This window comes from Antechinus flavipes, chromosome 1 (genome assembly GCF_016432865.1).
Source record: "Antechinus flavipes isolate AdamAnt ecotype Samford, QLD, Australia chromosome 1, AdamAnt_v2, whole genome shotgun sequence".
Lineage (NCBI taxonomy): Eukaryota > Metazoa > Chordata > Mammalia > Dasyuromorphia > Dasyuridae > Antechinus > Antechinus flavipes.
In genome coordinates, this window is record NC_067398.1 from 666,980,038 (window position 1) to 667,004,032 (window position 23,995).

At 38.2% G+C, this 23,995-nt stretch overlaps 1 pseudogene; it reads left to right on the plus strand.

Annotated features, from left to right (window-relative positions):
* The first annotated feature begins 2,125 nt into the window (after positions 1-2,125).
* LOC127543481 (olfactory receptor 1361-like) lies at positions 2,126-3,060 on the plus strand (annotated as a pseudogene).
* The last annotated feature ends 20,935 nt before the right edge of the window (positions 3,061-23,995 follow it).

Genomic DNA, 23,995 nt, shown 5'->3' on the forward strand with positions numbered 1-23,995 from the left:
AAGTCTTCTGGATCATATGTATAAGAGTCTGAGCAAATATATGTTATACTAATTCTTATTCAGCACTCTATATCCGTGACCAAGTGCCATCATATCTATAACATTGGTTTAGAAATCCAAAACTCATTAGCAGATACCATCTTCATCCCTAGCAATCCCTACCCAGGCAGCTAGGTAGTTCTATGGATACAGCACTGAGCCTGAAGTCAGAAGGACCTGAGTTTAAATACAATCTCAGATATACAGCTGTGTGACTCTGCACTATTTACTTAACTCCTGTTTGCCTCCTTCAGTTATTAAATGTGAACTCTAGAGAAAGAAATGGCAAACCACTCCATTCTATTTATCAGCCCCTAAAAAACCCCTAAGGTAATGAAAAGTCAGAAAAGACAAAAAACCTAACAACAACCTAGTAAGAGCAGCTGGCACAAAACATTTCCTCCAGAAACATGGGATACATACATACATACTCAGAGTCCGTAGAGAGAAAAGACACTAAATTGAAGCACAAGGGTGTTGAGGCATAAAATTAGAGATTGGCCCTAGAAGTTCTTTTTTCTCTTGAATTGAAGTGTACTGTGGCTTCTGGCTTCAAAGACGGAGGAGTTTCTCCAGTGCTCAGCTAGGCTGGCTCCTCAAAGGAGATGACATTTCTATTGACCAGATCCATATTTTGAAGGGTAAGACAGATCTGCTGGATCAAGTACTTTTCTGAAGAGCCAAAGCAATTTTCTTCTTCTCTGGATTGCTCTATAAGTATAATATCACTGGTACTTTTTTCTTTAACTTTATGCTAGGATGCCTAAAGGACTGGAAAAGTTTGAAATACTTACAAAATAAGTGTATATGCACATCTGTTTTAAAGTTGCTGCCCAGTCACTTTGAACAAGCAAGAACAAAAGAGAAAAGGAGTCATATCTAACTTTGGTTAGATAAAAGACAGGAAATTCCTTTTCCCTCATAGGAAGACAACTCAAAGTACTCCTACTTCACTTGCAGACACATACACAGGAAAAAAAAAATATTGGCAAAGGAGACAGCTGCCTCTTTTGTATACGTTTTCAGTTTTGGCTCAGCAATACCTGAGTCATCAATTCTTCTGGATTTGTATCCAATTAAAAACATTTTTATTATTCACAAGTCAAGTTCTTCAATCACCCCCAGTCAGAAACTGACTCCCGAAATTCCATGCATTGGACTGGAACCCTACACTGTATGTCCATTCCCCTCAGGAAAGAGAAATCTGAGCAATGTTATTGTTCATTCAGTCATGTCTAAGTCTTCATGACCCCATGTTACACATCAATACTGTTTATGTGGCTTTCTCGGCAAAGATACTAGACTGATTTGTCATTTCCTTCTCCAGTGGATTAAGGCAAAGAATGGTAAAGTGATTTGCCCAGGATCACATAGCCGAAGCTGAATTTGAATTCGGGTTTTCCAGTCCTAGCACTCTATCCCCTGAGTCACAGAGCTGCCTTCCACGTTGAGCATCCCCCATTTACTAAAGTAAAATCTAAACCCTCTGGTTGATAAAGACTTCACAACTTGACCTACGCCTACCTTTCCAGCAGCATCATATATCACTCTCCTTCCTACATTCTACATCCAGCCAAACTGACCTTCCCTTTCATCAAAGCTCTCATTTTCCCTTCTGCATCTACACTGACCTGGAATGCTCTCTCTCTTTACCCTTGACTCATAGAATCACTTATTTCTTTTAGCACTGTGTTCTACATCTTTTACACAACCCACAGCTTCAAGAGTCCTGCCTCTCAAACACCTACATTTACTTTTATTTATCTTTATAAACATATATGAACAACAAAAATATATTTATCATTTAAATATGTTTAAATGAATATATTCATAAACATTATGAATAATTTATTTCCGCTAAAACAATGTAAATTTCTTGAGAACAAGGACTGTTCATTTCTTGGTTTTGTGTCCCAGTGGCTGGCATATAGTAAGTGCTTAATAAATGTTTATTGAGTGAATGAAATTGATCGATTTATTGAAACTTAATGAATTAAAATTGATATCTCATCCATGAGTACCTTTTTCAATTAAATGTTTTAAATTCTTTTTTCATCTCTTCCCACACGTACTTCCCAATAGACCTATGGAAGGAAGAAATCATTCTAGAATCTCTGAGTTCATCCTCCTGGGCCTTTCAGACCAACCAGAACAAGAGAAGCTCCTGTTCCTGCTATTCCTGTTTATGTACCTGATCACCGGGCTTGGCAACCTGCTCATCATACTGGCCATCAGGATTGACTCTCACCTCCACACTCCCATGCTTCCTTAGCAACTTGAACCCGGCTGACATCTGCTTCACATCCACCACTACACCCAAAATGCTGGCAAATCATGTATCTGGGAATAAGGTGATTCCCTACTCTGAGTGTCTGACACAAGTGTACTTCTTCATCTGGTTCGCTGGGATAGACAGTTTCCTCCTCACCGCCATGGCTTACGACCGCTATGTGGCTATCTGTGTCCCACTACCCTAAAAGACAATCATGACTCCCAGGGTCTGCACACTTCTGTTCACAGTATCCTAGTCCTCAACTTCCGTTAATTCTCTAACCCATACCATCTTGCTGACCCGACTCTCCTTCTGTGACCACAATGAAATCCCTCATTTCTTCTGTGACCTCAGTCCCTTGCTGAAGTTAGCTTGCTCAGACACCTTCACAATGACCTGATGGTCTACACAGTGGGAGTCCTGCTGATCATCAGCCCATTCGTCAGCATCCTGATCTCCTACACTTGCATTTTCATGGCCCTGCTGAGGATCCCGTCTGTGGTGGGAGGTGGAAAACTTTCTCCACCTGTGGTTCTCACCTTGTTGTGGTGTCTCTGTTCTATGGAACACTCATCGGAGTGTACTTCAACCCCACATCCACCCACACAACCCAAAAAGATACAGGAGCAGCTGTGATGTACACTGTGGTTACTCCCATGCTGAACCCTTTTATCTACAGCCTAAGGAACAAGGACATGAAAAGAGCCTTGAGGATGCTCATTACCTGGAAACCAGGCCTTGCTCTGTGATTATGGTACATCTCCCTGGGCTTGGACACTTGTGTCTCAGACAATAACCTCAGTGATGTGAGAGTGAATTTTTCACATCAGATGAAGTTAATCTGTTCCCCTCTTGACCTGTATAGGATACAGCAAGATATTAGGGAAACCATATTAAACTAAAGCTTTGGGTTCCAATTCTAACACTTCCTATCCATGTGACCCTCAGAAAATTAGTTCATTTTCCTGGGCCTCAATTTCCTAATTTATAATTTATAAAATATATATAATTATATATGAATATACAAAAAGTATAAATTTACATATAAATTTATAAAGCTTTATAAAGGCCAAAGAAGAACACTACATAACTTGATTCTATGATCATTCACTCACTGCTTATGGGATTTGAGGAAAGCTGTCTGTTTCATAGGTTTCCATTTCATAGAATCATGAAGGAACTTCAGATATCCCCTAGTCTAAGACTTTTTTGTGTCATGGACCTTCATGGGCAGTCTGAGAATGCTTATAGGTTCCTTTTCAGAATAATTTTGTTGCATTCATAATTGAAGAAAATACTAAATTTCAATTAAAAATTATAGTGAAAATTTTAAAAAGAGCTTTTTTTTTCCTATCCAAGTTCATGGATCTCCCCCCCCCCCCGACCCTGCCCGTCAAAAAAAAAAAAAAAAATCTATCCACAGACCTCAGATTAAGAGCTTCTGATCTAGTCCAACCTCTACCTCACTAAGAATTCCCTGACTAATGGTTATAAAATACACCCTCCCAAATGAATTTCTTCATCTATAAAATCGTGAATCCAATTTAATATATATTAAGTATTAATAAATGATTTTTATATGAATGAATAAACATTATGTGCAAAGCTCTTTGATAAGCTCCAACAATACAAAACACATATGAAATCATATACAACCCCTTCCTTTAAGGAACTTATAGTGTAATTGAAGGAGTGAGATATGTCCACAAATAACTAGGATACTTATAATAGGTTCAGATGTGCTAAAAATACAATGATCCCTGAGAGATTCAAGGAGGGAAGTATAATTCTAGCAAGGGTAATGGGGAAGCCTCTTGTAAGAGAAAGGATTTCAGTTGGGGCTTCAAGGCAGAAAAGATTTCAAAGAGTGGGAAATGATGCAGGGAGTCTATTCCAGGTAAGGGACGGGGTGGGGATCATTATGTGCAAATACAGAGATTTAGAAGTTGGCAGGACAAGGGCAGGGAGTGGCAAGAAGTTCAGTTTAATTGTAATAACGAATAAGTAAGAATAAGAATAAGAAGCACTGTGAGTTGAGGCTGGAAAGGCAGATAGGAGCTTTTGCTTTTGTTGCCTTTGATCACAGGAAGATATTAATTACATTATTATACCTTGATGGGTCCCAGGGAGATCAATGTTAAAACTGTCTTTTTAAACTGATTTAGTGACAGGAGCAATTTTAGGACCCCTGTGCTTGAATTCAAGCCATTTATAAATCATATGACCTCTGCCAAAATACTTTCCTCTCAAGGAGCCTCAATTCCCTCATCTGTAAAATGAGAGTGATATTTCTTGTACCAATTATTTCACAGAGCTATTTTAAAGTGCTTCATTTAAAATTCAAAGTTCTGCAGAAATGTGAGTTATTATTCCCACTTAGGGACTACTTCAGAATTCCCAATTAGGTGCCTCAGGTTTCTCTATGCTGTGTTCTCCCATTACCTTGCCCTTTTTCACTGGACAGCTGAACCTTATCCCCAGAGCCCCAGGAGGAGAAATCTGACCATCTGAATCTTAAGAAATGCCTTTGTGAATCTGTTGGCCATCTCAGCTATTGCCCCCTGACTTAGTGAAAAGTGAGAGGAAACAACTGGGCCCTCCTAATAACTGGGGTTCCTCACTTAGGGATCCAGACTCAGGAAGTGGAATCCTATTAGAGATAGGGTCTAGAAAGTGGGAGGTCTCTGACTTGGCTCAACCTTCAATTTTAGCTTCCCTGGTCTGTGCCCTCCTTGCAACACTCATTAGCTCAGTCAGGAATCAGATTCTACCTCAGAGAATTCCCAGGACATTCATCTTTCTCCAGGCCAGGCTTGACCATACAAGGCCATGGAGTGAACATGGGCCATTTCCTGTGGGAGGGATCCCATTTCCAGTATATTTCTGCCCGAGCTGTTCATCGACTTGGGTTTCAAGATAGCCAGTGAGTCATAGCCCTGGAGATGTCTAAACCAGTCTGGCAAAGCTGGGCTTCAGGACCCTCCTCCCTGCTGATACCTTCACCTTCCCACTCTCACAGACCTCATCCTACCTATAGCTACTCTGAATCCTTCAATGGCCACCCCAGGAGGCCACCCCAAAGTATGAAATAGTGGATAGTTTTTGAGTACAAATTCACTGTGTCAACTTGAGTAAACAACTTCCCTTCTCCTGGCCTTCTCATTGCTAAAATGGAAAAGATAATCAACTTCACATGATTGTGGTAAATATGAGATATCAAATATCAAATGAGATAAGGTATGTGTCAAAGACCCTTGTAACAGAGCATTATACAATTATACAATATTATAGAATTATACAATTCTGATGTACTATTATAATCAAAAGCCTTACTTTTGTCACTTCCCTTAGGATTGTGCTCAAGCTCCAGACTTACCTGAGTTCTGTCCTTTGCAGTCCAAAGGTTGTTCAATTTGGCAGAGAAAACAGAGGCAAAATAAGTGATCAAAGCTGCCTTCTCTTTTTGTCAGGTATAGTCCTATCTCCATCCCCATTCACAATATTATTTTTTATTTGATTCCAACTTATCCCCCAATTCTACCAAGATGGGGAGGAAGACCCTTCTTGTTATTATCTTTCCTTATTATCCTCAGTTCCTTCTGAACTTTGGTATCCCTGATACTGGGGGAAGGGGGAAGAGAGGTAAGAGGGGGCAGAAAATTAAGGTAAGTGATTTGCCCAAGATCACCCAGCTAATAAGTATCAAGTGTGTAAGAATTCAAGTGCAGGGCTGGTACTCTATCCACTGAACTGCTCCCCATACACATAAATTAGGGTCAAATGACTTGCCCAGAGCCACACAGCATGAAAGTGTTAAGTGTCTGAGGCCAGATTTGAACTGAGTTCCTCCTGACTTCAGAGCCAGTATGCTATCCACTGCATATCTAACAGCCCCACACACATTATTCTTACAATGGTAGTCATGTTTTTGCTTTGATTCTCCATTACCTACCATTGCTGAAATCTTCTATATGTGTCTATTTGGTTATTTTTCTATACATCCACATCAGCATCTTCTTATTTGTTTCCTTTTGCAAGTTCAAAATTTCATTCTAAGTTTTCCACCCTTCCTGGGTAGACTACCCCTGCAGAATTTTGGTCCAAGGTATTGTGGACCAGAACTCTGAACTTGAAACAAAGGATTCTTACAAGGTGCTAAGTCAGTGGAATTGATAGAGACAATGATTATCTAGTTTAGCATGGTGACTAATATTTCTCTAAGGTCAGTAAGATTGATTTAATCTTACAACAAATAATGGTTTCCTAGTGATATAATGATTGGTTTATACTCAGTATAAAGCATATAAGCTGGGAACCTCAGTCAGGATTCATTCAGAAAGATTCAAAGGGCAAAGAAGACAGGCAAGAGCTCAAGCTCTTGGAACCAAGGAGAGAGATAGGCCTTTAAGAAAGCTAACTGGGCCCCAGGAAAGGAGATAAGACTTTAAAAGAGATAATAAAGGATTTGGACCCTGGCCGCACTTGTGGTGATTACTGACTGAAATAAAGGCTGCTCCCAAAGACCCCAAGAAAACCAAACCCAAGAATATTACATTTTGGTGCCTGAACTTGGAACCAAGGATCTTCATCTGTGACCTAGAAATTAGGGTGAGTACAAGAAAGAAACTTTGTAAAGGCTAAACAAGTGCTTCAGCTGAAATGGGACAGATGTTTAGAAAACAGCCTTCTTTTCCAATTCAAGGAAAATGTGTAGAGAGCATTGTCAGATTTACGAAAAGCCAAAGTTTGATTGTAACTTGGGAGCAGATCATTGAATTTTTAGAAACTGTACAATACACATCTCCTTGGTTCTCTAAGGAAAAAAAATTAGATCCAGATGAGTGGAAATTAGGAGAGCAACTATGTGAATACTACAATGATAATGAATCTGACTCAATTTCCAAAGAAACACTTTATACATATAACTTAATACAACTGGCTTTAAGAAATTATATAAGTATTAGAATAAGAAAAAAAAAAAAAGAGAGAGAGAGAGAAAGAGCAGGAGGGGGAGGATCCAGATAAACTAGGTGAAAAGGATGAGGAATTAGATAAGAATGGAGTTAAGTACAATTCTGAGTGTGGTGCTTCACAGCAGAAGCCATTAAGGCATTCCCCAACCCCTGACCTACCTCCTTCAATTAACCCTTCATGGGTGGAGAAAGAAGGAGGAGGGAGAGAGACAGTAACACAATCAGTACTACCTATGAAGCAGCCTATGACAAGATTACAAAAGGCATTGGTTAAGGCAAAAAAAAAAAAAAAAAAAAAAAAGGACAGGATATATCTAATTTAAAAATAAACCCATACTCTGTGATTGAAGAGCTTGATTCTTCAGGTCAACAAAGGAGAAGATAAACTCCTTTTGATCTGGAAAAAATTAAGGATTTGAAAAAGGGTTGTACTCTTTATGAGGCTACATCATCTTATGTTAAGATGTTACTAGATAATTTGGCTTATGAAATCCTAACCCCTAGTGATTGGAAATCTATAGCAAGGACATGTTTAGAACCTGGATAAAACTTGTTGTGGCTTTTGGAGTATACTGAACTTATGCAGGATACAAGCCCAATGAAATAGGCAAACCAGAGTTAATATACAAGTCACTTTTGATCAACTAGCAGGTGAAGATCAGGATGCAGACAATTCAGCACAGATTAATTACCCCATAGGAGTGTATGATCAAATTGCTGCTGCTGTTCCCAGGGAAAGATGGAGGGGAAGCCTTCACAAAAATATAGTAAGGTCCCAATGAACCCTTTGTGGATTTTGTGGGACTTCTGCAAACAGATGCCATAAGAACCATTGGAGAAAATGCAGCTACAAGAATAATGATTAGACAACTGGCTAAGGAACTACTAATAAGGTTTGCAAAAGAATTGTATGGGGACTACACAAAGATGCTCATTTAGAGGAGATCATGAGATGCTGTGCCACAGTGGGCACAAATGCTTATTATATCCAGGCTATGGTGCAAAATATGGGAAGACAGGGTCCCTCTTGGCAAGGGACTTGTAGAGAAACTTGTTAATGCTTTCAATGTGGAAAAATAGGACATCTGAGAGCCCAATATAGGTATAGAGATAGAATGAGAAGACAGTGAAAAAAGACCTAAAACCCTATGTCCAAAATGCCAAAATGTTTTTTTCCAAAACCAAGGTTTCCACTGGGTCTCGGAATGTAGATTGGCCCAGGGAAATGAGAGGCAGGGCTCAGCTCCAAAACCTCAAACAAAAAACAGGTGGGGCATGATAGCAGCCAAGTTTACACCCAGAGAGTCTTTAGAAGTTCAGTACCCTAATATCAATCACCAAAGAAGCAATCTGATAGTAGAAAGGGATTACATGGTCAATCAGCCGAAAAGCAATCAGATGGCAGAAAGGGATTACAACTGGGGAGAATACAGGCTTTTTAACCCAACAGAAAGGCAGTGTCTAGTATGAGCAGCTCCAATGTAACTGCCAGGTGATGAGAAGAGATTTAGAAAATGGTAAGTATAAGGGACTAGATAGGTTAACTGCTTGTGAGAAAGGGTTTGCTTGTATCTCTACAGATGGAGAAGGAATCAGATGGGTGCCAACAAGCACCTAGAGAGAGAAAGAAAAAAGAGAGAAACCTCGAAACAAAGAAGATCTAAGAAACATCTGACACTGAAAGCATGGCTGATAATGAGACTGTTTACAGAACTTCAAAATCCACAGGAATCATTGGATTCCCTGAGATGAAAAATTGTTGATAAGACTGTTGCAGAACTTCAAAACCAGCAGGAATCATTGGATTCTCTGACATATGATGAGACTATTGCAGGACTTCAAAACTTGCAGGAATCATTGGATTCCCTTCACACATGAAGGAATGGACAATAGATTGTTTTTTGGACTATTTCTAGGACTTATGGACATGTACAATTCCTCATGCTGATTCATGTTATTTGTCACATCACTACTAGCCTATGTGCTTATGTAATTTATGTAATTATGTGTAATACCTCCCATATTGATATTATGTATACCTGTTTCAAGTGAGACCCTTCAGAAACCCACTAATCTGATTTTATTTCCCATTTCCCTTTGGTGTTTTCATCTCCCTTCCTGAGACATCAGGGAGGGCATGATCACTTCCTTTTATGGTGTTTTAACCCCTTTTTTTGAGCATTCAGGGAAAGCATGATCACCTCCTTTTTGAGGGTTCTCACCTCCTTGAGAAATCAGGGAGAGTGACCACCTTATATTCTAAAACAAAAGAAAGCAGGAGATGTTAGGGGCCAGAACTCTGAATTTGAAACATAGGATTCTTACAAGGTGCTAACTCAGTGGAATTGATAGAGACAATGTTTATCTAGTTTAGCATGGTTCAGTATGATTGATTTAATCTTACAACACATAATGGTTTCCTAGTGATATAATGATTGGTTTATACTCAGTATAGAGCATATAAGCTAGAAGCCTCAGCCAGGATTCATTTGGAGAGAAGACAGACAGGAGCTCAAGCTCTCAGAACCAAAGAGAGAGATGGGCCTTTAAGAAAGCTAACTGGGCCCCAGGAAAGGAGACAAAACTTTGAAAGAGATAATAAAGGATTTGGACTTTAACCCCTGGCAATTCTTGTGGTGATTACTGAACTGAAACGAAGGCTGCTCCCAGAGACCCCAAAAAAACTGAACCTGAGAACATTGCACCAAGGGATCCTACTTATTCTTCCTCTGAAACCTTTAAAATCTGCTCTCTCAAAATCTAAGGTACAGGTCAGATAATTCATTCCAAAATCTTTCTTCTCTTCCATCATAAATTCTAAGAGGGAGTGGCCAATTTCTCTTAAAGATCCCATAATTTTTGCACCCCAGCAACTAATTCCTCCCTATTGGTGAGAATCAGATGATAATAGAATTCTCCCTTTTTGATTCTTGTACCTTTTTAAGTAATGAAATTCTCATTGAGCTAAGCCAAGAAGCTATTACTTATTCTCTTCTGCTTTTAACAGAAAGATAAAGAGCTGCAAAAGATGTCTAAATAATTAAAATCCAACATCACTCTGATAGCAGACCTAAGACAGACTATTACAAGGAGAAGTAACCTCAGAGAAAAAAATTGTGAGAGCTGGGAGGATTCTTAGAATATAGAATGTCAGAGCTGAAAAGAACCTTAGAACATAGAAAATCAAAGTTGGTAGGGATTGCGCTGTCAGACATTTAGAACTGGAAAGGAAGTATGCATCAACTCTACCTCTACCTCTCACTATAAAATTTAAAAAAATATATCGTCATGGTGAAATTGAGTGATTTGCCAGCAATCCCACTGTAAGTATATGAGGCAACATTTAATCCCAGATCTTTCCTAGAATATTGAATGTCAGAGGTAGGAGAGATGTCTAGTACTATCTGCCATTGCAACACCATTTTATAAATAATAAAAGAGCCTCATATACAAGAGGTATCTTGCCTGGAATCAGACAACCAGTTAATGGTATATTGGGAGGAACCTTGATCCCCAAGGATCTTTCCATTACATCAAGTTTCCCCAAAGCACCAGCTGTTTAAATTCAGGCATGAAGCAGGGATCTTTAGAGTCTAGGACCCTGCCAACTGTTTTCTTTCCAAGATAACTAATAAGTCTGCTTTTGGACTGTTCCGGTTTGCATTTGGGTGTTCCAGGCCCAGGCTCTACTTAACTCCAACGCTAATGATTCATTGTGGGGAGGAACATGTTTGTACTTCTCGTATTAATAGGATGAGTTAATACCTGGGTATAGGTTCATTCATTCATTTTAGCTTAAAAACTCCCATAGACCTACCTAAACTGAGACCAGTTCTTGAGCCATTCTACATGACACTGATTTCCTTTCACTCAAGAAGTTTGGCAATGGGAAGCAGTTCACCCACTAACTTCCATGAGAGATAGTCATAAAGGAAAATCCTACTCTATTAACATCATTCTATTGGAATGATAGATAGCATAAATGATAATTCATAATTATATAAAATAGTAGGATTCAGAGTTAGAAGGGATATTCTGCTTACCTAATCAAACTCCCTCATTTTACAAAGGAGAAATTAAGGGCCAGAGAGAAGGGACTTACCTAAGATCACACAGAAAGATTCAAATTCAGGTCACAAAACTGCAGATAATCATAATGAATAATAATAATGTGATAATAACATGATAATAATAGTTATGGTGATTATTATTATTATTGATATAGACCTTCCATGTTTACAAAGTTTATTTTATTTCCATGGTCTCATTTAATCCTAACAACAATCCTGTGAAGAAGGTGCTACCATTATCCCCAATTTTTCAGATTAGGACACTGAGATTCAAAGATGAGAAGTGATTTATCCAATTCACAGAGCTAGTCAATGTCTGAGATGAGATTCAAACCTGGGTCTTCCTGACCCGGAATCCAGCACTCTCCACTGTATCACCACATAGCGATTTTAAGACCAGTCTCTTTTATCTGCAAAAATGAAGAGGCTGGGTTACATCACCATTGGGATTTCTTTCCACTCTAAATCTATAATCTTATGATCCTAAGATTTACAAACTACTTTTCTCACAACAATCTTGTGAAGTAAGTAGAACGTAGGTAGATATTCCTACCCATACCTCCTCTTACCAGGGCAGCATGGAGAATTATTATAAATTCATATGATTTGGAACTGGAAGGGATCTATTCCAATCCCTCCCACTACCACCACCTCATTGCCACTTTGCAACTGCTGAAAGTTAAGTCATAAAGGACTAAACTATTTATCTATGGTTCCACAGGTAGCAAAAGTTCTGGGATTTGAATCCAGTTGCTTTGACTGCAAATGTAGTAAGTATTCTATACCTTGCAAAGTCACTGTCCCAGTGACTTCCTTTTCTTCCTTCATTCCTCCCCACCACCGTCAATTCTCATTTCTACAGAAGATCCACACAAAATTTCTAAAGTTGGAAAGGACATTGAGTGGCCATCTAGTCCCAAACATGCCTGAAAGGTTTTTCCACTATAACATACCTGACAAGTGAACATTCAGAGACATTTGTCATTCAGCCACACTAGATAGCAATTCATTTGCTCTCCAAAAGATGCCTCAGTCTTTTTATACCTTGTTGGCAGCAGGTAATGAAAGTCTGGAGTTAGGGGGAAACTCAGGCTTAAAAATGTAAATCTAATAGAAATTTAAACTATGTTAGTGAATGAGATTGCCAAAGGAGAAATAATATTAACTAACATATAATACTTTAAGGTTTGCAAAACATTTTATAAATATTATCTCATTTTATCATCATAATGGTCTTGGGAGGAAAGTGCTAAATTATCATCCCCATTTTACAGATAGGTAACTGAGACAATCAATGGTTACATGACTTGTCAAGGGTCACACAGTTGGAAAATGATATAAGCAGAATTGGAACTCAGCTCTTCCTGACTCTTAGAGCCAACACTCCAGTCCCTGTACTACCTAGCTGCCAGATGCTAGGCTAGGTACTGGAGATACAAATACAAAGAATGAAGAATTCCTTACTTTCAAGAAGTTTACATTATCTTAGTAGAAGTATCATGCATATATACAAATATATAGAGTAACTGCACAGTGTCCCAAAAGATTTGGTTCACTTGTGCAACTAAATTAAATGCAAAAAAAGCACAAGCTAGTTAAATAGTGTAAAAAAAAAAAAAAAAAAAAAAAAGATCATGTAAGAAAAAGAAACAAGTCAAGACTCAGGAACAACACTTACATTATAGATTCAAGAGAACCAGAGGAGACTGGGAAGTGATTTAAAAAGTGAGAACACTCAAAAAGGGTCTCTGTCAGTATCTGTGAAGCCAAGAGAACAAAAAATTTGCAAAAGAAAGTTCTGATGAAATGAATGAATTGTGTGGTTCAGAAATGGTGAGGGGTCACCATTTAATAAAAAAAAGCTGGAGAGATCTCTAAAAGCAAAGCAAAGTTTATTATATGTTCTCGTGAGAAGGGTGTCCCACCAGTCAAGGAAGCACCTCCTGTGGGCAGGATTAATACTTTAATCCCTAAGGCAAATTCCCCCTCCCACCACTGACCCTCATCCTCATTGGCTGAGGGATTCACATTCTAAAGACGAGAACTACTCAAGAAACTGAACTTGACCAATAAATACATAGTCGCCCTATTTGATTGAAATAGGGAGAAAATGATGTCATAGGAAGATAGCAGGAAGGGGATTTAGGTATGCCCTTGGATCAAAGCTCAAAGTCCTTCAGGCCTACTCAAACTCTGAAGTAGATGAAGCCTTACTCAATTTTCACAACTGTCTTGAAAGATCTCACCTCATCTTGTTCAGAATGAATGAACAATCACTTCTTAAGACTGCAACATATACCAGGCATTCCTTTAATTGCTGGGAATATAAATACAAAAGAGAGATCCATGTCCTCCAGGAGCTGACAGTCTAATGAGAGAAACAATGCATATGAGGGAATGATGTCCAAAGGAGAGAATTTTTGAATGGGTTAGCTGATAAACTTTTGATTAATAGATCTTTTCCAAAAGCAATAATGGTATTGGTTACTGTATACTGGTTCATCTGCAGTGAAGACAGCTAGATATAATGAGCTGGGTAAATTTGCACTCACCTATTTACAAATCTACTCTTCTCAGCTCCCAGGATAGATATTTTAGAGATGAATAGATTAGCAATTCAGGGAACTGAAGAAAGACATGGTTTTTGGAGATCTGGTTTAAAAAGTACTGTGGCAAATGTTTAAGATGTAGAGGACTGAGGGAAAGTTATTGAATTTAGTGGTTATAAGCAGGATGAATACAGAGAGGCTTGGAGAGACCTACATGAACTGATGCTAAGTGAAATGAGCAGAACCAGGAGATCATTATACACTTCGACAACGATATTGTATGAGGACATATTTTGATGGAAGTGGATTTCTTTGACAAAGAGACCTGAGTTTCAATTGATAAATGACGGACAAAAGCAGCTACACCCAAAGAAAGAACACTGGGAAACGAATGTGAACTATCTGCATTTTTGTTTTTCTTCCCGGATTATTTATACCTTCTGAATCCAATTCTCCCTACGCAACAAGAGAACTGTTCGGTTCTGCAAACATATATTGTATCTAGGATATACTGCAACATATCCAACATATAAAGGACTGCTTGCCATCTAGGGGAGGGGGTGGAGGGAGGGAGGGGAAAAAAAAATCGGAACAGAAATGAGTGTCAATATAATGTAATTATTAAATAAAAAATTAAAAAAAAAAAAGAATTTAGTGGTTATAAAGTCATTGGGGAATTCAAAAGAGAAGTTTCATGAGCCTGATAGCCATAGAGACAGAGAAAGAAAGCCCACTAGTAATGAAAAATGGACACATTGATGGTTTAAAAAAAAAACCCTTTCCAACAATTTGGTAGTGAAAGGGAATAACAATAAAGAAAAGAAGAAGGGGAAGCTCAAGGTTAGAGGAAGATCTTAGCAAAGCCCTTTTAGAATGTGTAAAAACTAGCCTGACAGAGGGGAAAAGAGCCATTAGAAAGGGTGAAATTAAAGACACAAGTAAAAAAAAAAAAAAGCCCAGCCTGCCAAGAAGAATGGGAGGGTCCCCTCATTTGCTGACACACCCAAGGACTTTGGGATCTTTCCACATGACTTGCAGCTGAAACTTTTATATGTTATCTTCGCCTATTAGTTTTGAAGTTTCTTTAAACCAGGGACTGCCTTGCTTTGCTATTTATATCCACTGGATGTAGCACTATTTTTGGCACATATAAGTGCTTAATAAATGATTTTTCATTCTCCTAAAAATTTTTTTCTAAGGAAAACTATTGTATTTTCAAAGTCAATTCAGTTCAACAGGTATTTATCAATTATATACTTTGTGCTACACATTGTGCTTGATAGTAAGGGATATTATAATGATAGTCACAATAATAAAATTATCATCTTGAGATCTACAAAGCACAAAATAAAACCATGTCTGCATTAAAGAAGTATATTCTAATAGGGATACACAATATATAAACAGATAAATAGACATATAGTAATTTGTGGAAGAAGAGAACTCTAAAAAACAGAAGGATCAGGAAAAGTTTCCCAAAGGACATTATGACACATTAACTGAGCTGTGAAGAAAATCAGGGATGCTAAGAGGTCAAAATCAAGAGTAGTAAATTTCAGGTATGGGAGATAGCCTGAACAGAAACAGAGAAAAGGAACATAAAATGTTGAATTCAGGGAATTATCTATATGAAAGTCTGGCTGCAACATACACTACATGAAGGGAAGAAATATAAAGGAAGTCTTGGATAGCAGACTGGACCCAGACTGTGAAGGGCTTTGAATGCCAAATAGAGGCATTTGTATTTTATCCATGAGTCAATATGGAGGTCCGGTAAATTTTTTTTTTTGAGGGACAATGGACAGACCTGCATTTTAGGAAGATCATATTTACACTCATGTGGGAGATGGGTTGAAGAAGCAGAATCTGGTATCTGGGAATTCCATTTTTAAAAATCTAATAGTATAGGCAAGAGACAAGAGAGCCTTAACTAGAATGGTGACTGTATGAAGGGAGAGAGAAGTAGGAACGGATACTAGAGATGTTGTAGAGAAAGAAGGAACAATGCTTGGTAAATGATTCGATATGGAAGGGTTAAGATTAGAAAAAAAAGTTTAAGGTTGAGAATTCCAAGGTTCCAAGTGAATGGAAGGTGCACGAAGCAATAAATTTTGAGTGGAAGGCACTTTCAAGGTCATTGATTCCAATACCCTCATTTTGCAGATGAAATAACTGAGGTCTCAGGATTAAGTGCCACTAAGGCTTATCTAATTAGTACCTAGTAGAGACAGGATTCAAATTCAGAACCTGTGCCATAAAGTTTGATATTCTCTCCACTGTGCCACTGTTTGATCATGCTCCAAGGTAAAACAGAAAAGCCTGAAGAAGGGGTAGATTTCAGAAAAGAATTTATACTTGAAGATGATGAACCTTGGATATCTATAAAACAAAGAGATGGAGATGTTCAACAAGTAGCTGATTACACAGCTGAGCCACACTCCGAAGACAGACAAGGGCCACATAGGTAGATTTAGAAGGTATCATCACTGAGATGATGACTGAACCCACAGATTCTGATGAAGTCATCAAGAGAAAGAATTTAGGGAGAAGAAAAGAATACTCAGGACAGAGGTTTAGGGGATATTTGCAATTAGAAGGATAATAATTGCAAAGGAAATTGAGAAGCAATTGAGAGAACAATGTCATAAAAATCAAGAAAAGGAAAAAATCCAAGAAGAGAAGACAAGCAACAGCATCAAATGCTACCATACTCAAGAGAAATAAGGACTGAAAGGAAAGGTCATCACATTTAGCAAGTAAGAAATTATTTTGTCAGATTTGTCAGAGAAGCCAAAATGTAGGAGACTGAAAAAATGAGCAAAAATAGAAGAAGTGTACACGATGATAGAGAAAGGGGGATGATGTATGAGAGAAGTTTTTCTAGTAGTTTGGCTGAAAAAGGCAAATGAGACATATCACAATATCATTTGATACAAAGGTCAGGTGCAGATTTTTTCAAGGAAAGGGAAGAGTCAGACATGTTTATAGGTAGCATGGAAGGGACTAATAGTTGTAATGTTCATTTTGGTTTTTCTGGAGGTCTAGGAAGCAGCCTTCTTTTCAGTCAGAGTAATCACCATGAGAATAGCCAGATGTTAAAGTCCAAAGTCCTTTATTTTCTCCTTCACAATCTAGTTTCCTTGCCTGGGGCCCGGGCCAGCTTTCTTAGAGGCCTTCCAGAGTCTTGGTTTCAGTGGAGAAACTAAATAGGACAGGCCTGCCACCACGGGGCTGATGAAGATGAAAAGAATCTTTCTCTGAGTCCCAGGGCTTGTGCTTCAGCCTCCAGCAACCACAAAGGTGGACGATGGAATGAATCTCTCTCCTTGGCTCTGAGAGCTTGAGCTCCTGCCTTCAGTCCTCTGTCTTCTCTGGCGCTGAATGAGTCTGGCTCTGCATCCCAGCTTATATGCTCTACACTGAGTGTAAATCAATCATTATATCACTAGGAAACCATTATTTGTTGTAAGATTAAATCAATCATATTGAGCTTAGAAAACTATTAATCACCATGTTAAACGAGATAACCATTGTCTCATCAATTCCACTGAATTAGCACCTTGTAAGAGGCCTTGTTTTAAGTACAGAGTTCTGGCCCATAACAAATAATAGTTAGGGAGAGATTGAAGATTAGCTAGAAATAGGAGAATTATTAAAGCTTCCAAAGAAGAAGCAAAGGTTTAGGATGAAGAGCCCAAATAAAAAGTCTGTCCTTGGCCAGAATATCTATCTCCTTGCCAAAGACTGGAGCAAAGAAAGAAGAATGAAGGATATTATTGAGAGGTTCTGGTATGCAGAATTAGAGAGAAAAAGAAACTCACATCTAACAGTTTTTATTTTCTCAGTATAATAAAGGGTGAGATCCTCCATTGAGGATTCTGTAGAAGGCCTGAGAAAAGATGAGAAAGTTGCAATAGAATGCTAGGAGAGTACAGTAGAATTAATTAGAGACAAATAAAAGAACTGCTGGACAGCTAAAGAGTCTAGTTGAGATGAGAGAGCAATAATATGTAATGGACCTAGACATCATGGTTGCTCCTCCCACAACATTCAGCAACATGTCTATAGAAGTAAACAATGCATGTTGTTAGGGATGCCATGGTATACATAGCATGACAATGGGAGATGAAGGAGATAGAAGATTCTCTCACAAAGGACAGTATAAAGTCACACAGGCTAACTATAGATTCAAGATCATGAAGGGAAGAAGGAGAGTACAGAATGGGGATGACGAGGGAGTCAGAAAGGAATGAATGAAGGTTGAGATAAGGATGAAGAATAGGTTTAAGAGGATCAAGGCATGGACGGAGATAGGAAGGATAGGAGGTTATGACTGGGGAAAACAATTTCAGAGTTCTGAAGCAGGGAGGAAGAAAACTTAAAGGAAATGGTCATAGTGATCTTTGTTTGTGACTGGGATAGAGTCAATCATTAAACATGTATTAACTATATGTCAGATACCGTGGGAGATATAGCAAAAATATGGAAATATAGATATAGAAATAATATAAGTACAGATATAGAAAGAAAAGGTATAAGACAGGCCTTGTCCTCAAGGAATTTAAGACTCACAATCTAATGGGCAAAGACTACACAAAGGAAAAAAAAATTTTAAGCTAAAAGAGGATGGTTGGGAAAGGAAGCTAGGTTGGGGTCATAATAAAGGATTAAAGACAGAGTGGAAAATAATCAAGTGAATCTCCTAGACTCATTCTTTTAATGGTGGAGGAACAGAGAAGAGTTCTCTGATGTCCATCCTATAGCTTCTCCACATTTCAGAGAAATACATTTCGGAGTTAATGTCATCTTGCAAGATGTGCAGTTATGGGAGATTAGGAATTTCAGGATAGCAGGCAGATGGAAAATGATGAAGTGAATGCCCTGGACACTTTCTTTAAATGGGGGTAAAGCTCTCTTAGGTTCACTTTTCACTCTCTGCAGTGACAGAGATGACATGAAAGTGCAGATCATGGAAAATGAAGAAGTTGATGAATTTGGAGGCTAGAGTGTTCAAAAGGGCATCAATTTGTATATTAAAATCTCAAAGTAAGATGGCAAAGATTGAGACAAAAAGAAAGAAATTGAGCCAAGTGATAAATCACTTGAAATGGAAGGGAGAACCACCTAAGAGTTAGTCAAATACTATAACTAAAAAAAAAAAAGTTCTTCTTGTGAGGAAGGTAGGCCTTAATAAGTATTTCCCCAAATCTACATGGATAAGAGAACCCCAGAGCAGTTAACCTGGCCCTACCCAATAAATCATTGGCAGAACTGAGAACGGAAGGGTCTTAGTAAGCCTTGCATATTCTTGTGCAATAATCTAACCTTGGGATCATTCACTTCTGCTGTAGGAGAGTAAACATTATAGAACTCCTGGTTTCTTTCTCTTTTTTGTTGTTTGTTTAAACATTATAGTTGAAAAAGAGAAAAGCAGTTTTTTAAGAAAATATTTTGAGCAAGGTTGGAAGTCGGGGCTTGTCCCAAAGGACCTCTCACCAAGAGAAATCTGAACTAGGATACAAAACTAGCATGACATTGCCTAGGCAGATTATCATCCAAGAAAAGATGGAATAGGAGGGATTTTAAGCCAAAAAAGTAGAGTAGGGGACTGAGGGAACAGGAAAAGATTGGCATAGGAGCCAAGCAGAAAGACTGGTACCAGGGGTAATTAAGGAAGATTCAAGTTTTCAGACAAATCAAGAAGATAAAAAAACCAGAGAAGGCAGAGCAAGGCAGGATGCATGGACAATGACACTGAGTCAAAGCTGACAGAAAGTTTGGATTACTCTGAAGAATCCAAAGCCTTATTCCCAGTTTGTATTTGCAGTTGAAAGGGATCTAAAAGATCATCTAGACCAGCTCCCTCACTCTGTGTGTGTGTGTGTGTGTGTGTGTGTGTGTGTAGTAATTGGGGTTAAGTGACTTGTCTAGGGTCACACAGCTAGTAAGTGTTAAGAGTTTAGAGCCACATTTGAATTCAGTTTTTCCTGAATTTGGGGCTATCCACTTTGCCATCTAGCTGCCCCTCCCTCATTTTTCATATGAAGCTTCTAAGACTTTGAGATTTTCCCTGAAAGAGAGGAACTTGTTTGAGTTCACACAGTAAGTAGCTGAACCTAGATTTGAACTCAGACCTTCTGACTCAAAATACATCACTGTATTTTCACTGTATCAAATTGTAGAAGTTAAAAAAAAAAAATCAGTGGCACAGTAGAACAGCAAGAAAGGCAGAAGATATAAAATGAATGGATCCCAACTCTAATAAATCACAAAGAAAAGTAACCTGAGTGAAATAATAACCACCTTGTCATAAGTTCAAGGCAGAACTAGTAAGCAAAAATCAAATTATCTAAAATGTTATAGAAAAAGAGAGAACGTCAGGGCTGTATTGAACATTAATGACCATCTAGTCACATCTTACTCTCCTCTATCACCTTCTTCAGTTCAGAAAGAGGAAAGAGACCCTGAGAGACTCTAAGACCTAGAGAAAGGAATAAATTTCTGCCCAGCATTCCAAGAGTTTTGCTGTTTACACAAGCCCATGCTATCACACAGTAGCATTTAGCCTAGAAGTTGTTACTTGCCCTTCTTTCTCAGAGGTCCATGATATCAGGGAGGTGATGTCATGATATGCAAATATATTGGATTTAAGCTAGGGAGGGTTGTGCAGAGTCATCTGCTTCACTTTCCCCTCCAGAGCCATCTGGATATATGACCAGATATAGATCAAGAGGACTGGAGATGGCCTTGGATGAAATGGGATACCATGGCCTTTTTAAACTAAAATCTTCAACAGATCTCAGTTTGATTGAGGCACCACCCATTCAATGATTATGGCTAGGTAGCAATTGAGGCAAATAATCTCCTGTTTTACCTAGGCTTAAAAAAAAATCTAAATAAGAAAGACACTCAAGGCTTTTGACCAAAGCAAATGACCAAATGGGGCTTGGCCTAGGACCTGTTGGTGACCAATGAAAATCAGATATTTTTTTTTTTTTGGTTTAAGACCTGGTCCTTAAGAAAGAAATCCAGCCAAGAAACCCTAAGATATCTTGGGAAGGCAGCTAGATGGCTCAGTGGTCAGTGCTGAGCTTAGAGTCAGGAAAACCTGAGTTCAAATCCAATCTCAGACTTACTAGCTGTGTGACCTGGGCAAGTCATTGAATCTCCATTTGCCTTAATTCACTGGAGAAGAAAATGGCAAACCACTTTAGTACCTTTGCCAAGAAAACTCCATGGACAACAAGGCATAGTATGCTCTCCAGAGTCCTGAAGAATTGGACAAGATTCAAACAGCTGAACGACAATGTAGAGGCAGCCAGGTGGCGCCATAGTGCACACAGTGCTGGGCCTGGAGTCAGGAAGATTCATCTTCATGAGTTCAAATCTGGCCTCATATACTTACTAGCTATGGGGCCCTAGACAAGTCACTTAACCTTGTTTGCCTCAGTTTCCTCATAAATAAATGAACTAGAGAAAGAAATGGCAAACCACTCCAGTATTTCTGCCAAGAAAATCCCAAATGTGGTCACAAAGAGTCAGACATGACTGAAAACAACTGAACAGCATAATAAATAATGGCTACCTTGAGAGGCAATGAACTAAATGTTATTGAAAGTCTTCAGATAGAGGTTAAAAAATAACTCGTCAAGAATATTATAAGACACAATCATCTTTTTATTGCACTACATTATGGAAATGCTTGTTTTATTCTATACATTAAAAATAAAATTGGGGGGGAGGAGCAAGTAGATGGTGCAGTAGATAGAGCACTGCTCCTGAAGTCAGGAATATCTGAGTTCAAATCAGGCCTCAGACACTTAATACTTACTAGCTGTGTGATGCTGAGCAAGTCATTTAGCCCCAATTGCCTCAAAAAATTTTAATAATTTCTTTTAAAAATATTATAGGGAGAATTTCTGCATCAAGTATCCACTGGATTGATCTGCTTGAGAGTACAGGGATGAATGAACAGGCAATGGTGGGATCATAATTTAGTACTATAAGGATCCTTAGGAGTCATCTAATTTAACCCCTAATTTCATTGATAAGCAAAATAAGATCCAGAAATTTATCCACAATCCTTCAGGGACTTAATAGCAAAGCCAAGATTCAAAACCAGATCCTCTGATTCCAAATCTACTACTCTTCTTGCCACGAACTCCTTAAATTCCACTGAGATAAATATAGATTCATTGACAGGAATTGAGCTTTTATTAATCAACAAGTAACTACAATGGACTAGATGCTGGCATGATGGTGACCCTGTTTTTCTCCATTTCCTCATCTAAAAATTGAGCTGGAGAAGGAAATAGCAATTCTCTCTAGCCTCTTTGCCAAGAAAACTCCAAAAGTGGTCAAGAAAGGTCAAACTCAATTGAAAACGACTAAACAATAAAACCAACAAACCTCAACTGAAAATGAACCCTCCAGGTTCTAGGATTCTGTAAATCAATTGTTAAAAAACAACAACAACAAAAAAAAAAAAAATCCTATACAAAGACACACACACACACACACACACACACACAAGCACTGTGTCAGGAGTACCAAAAATTGAAATAATCCCTACCCACAAGGAGTTTACCTTCTAGCAGAGAAGAGAAATGCATACAAAAATATATGTGGCATAAATATAAAATAGGGTGAAAAATTTGGAACACAGGGTTTTGCAAGGGTGAATGTTGAAAATTATCTGTGTATTTTGAAAAATAAAAAGTTATTATAATAATTATATATAATAATATAAATTATAATACTATATTATATTCTAAAATATACATTATTACTGAATATAATAACATAATATAAATGATAATAAACAAATAAATATGAATATATATGCCAAATAGTTCAATACAGAGATATTTGAGAGATATTTGGGAAAGATATTAGCATTTAGGGATATCAGTGAAGGCTTCCCATAGGAAGTGGTAAATGAACTCTATCACTTTGTTATTGGAGATACTATTTGGTTCTTCTCTCACCCCTTAATTACCAGGTACTGTTATTTTAAGTTTTCTATTCAATTTTGGGAAATTCTGCTTACTTCTTTCTTCCATTTTACTTAACTTTATTATATCTTCTAGAGACATTTAATCCAATCAAGCTTTTTGTGGCTGCTGGTTTTCAATAGCAATGGATCCACTACCAGATCCTAACATCAAACTCAAATCTTTTCATCAATCATAGCAATATGAGAGACTTCCTGGAAGGGATGGAATCTTGTAAGGGGGAAAACACAGAGGGAAATGGGAACACCCCAACCAGGGGCCTAAAATCCATTTCAAACTCTTTTAACAACTCATTACACATTCTGAAGGGGCAATAACTAGAGTCAAAGGTAGGTAGAATTCACTAGTAAGTAGATTTGGATTAATATGAAGAACTTCTTAACAGTTACTTGTTCCAAAGTGAAATGAGCTGCCTTAAAAGATAATGAACTCCTCAGCACTAGAGATGTTCAAACAGAGACTAGAGGACCATTTATTGGGATTTATTGGACAGAGAAAAACCTGGACTAGGTAACTGGTCTTTGAAATCCCTTCAATTTCTAGACCTCTACTACTCTATGGACCATCTAGAACAGGGGTCTTAATCTTTTGATGTCATGACTCCTCTTGCAGTATAGTAAATCGTAAGGATCTCTTCAAAGAATATTTATTGCCTGCATTCATAATGGGGAAAAAATGTTAAATTTCATTTACAGGTTCATGAAAATAAAGCTTTCTCTTCGTTTCCTGTCCAAATTCAATTGTGAATCTTAGGTTACAAATCTCTAGTTTGGAAAGAGATTCTCCCTTTTACCATCCAGCCAGTAGGAGAGAGGGCCTGTCTCCTGCCTGGGATCATGCCAGACTCACTTCTCCAGTTCCTTGGGATAGATGGGTAACTAATGAGCTTTGTTCCCATCTCTGTATTCATGTGTCAACACTCCTGAGTCTGTCAGATGGTTAAAAATGGAAACAAGTTGTTTGCCTTTTTTTTTTTCCTTTAAGAAAACCTAACTATCCAAATAAGGAGAGGGTAGCCGGCTGAAGCTTCAGCCTGGGAACTGGAGCCAATTTGTTCCTTAGAAAGGCTAGGAGGAAA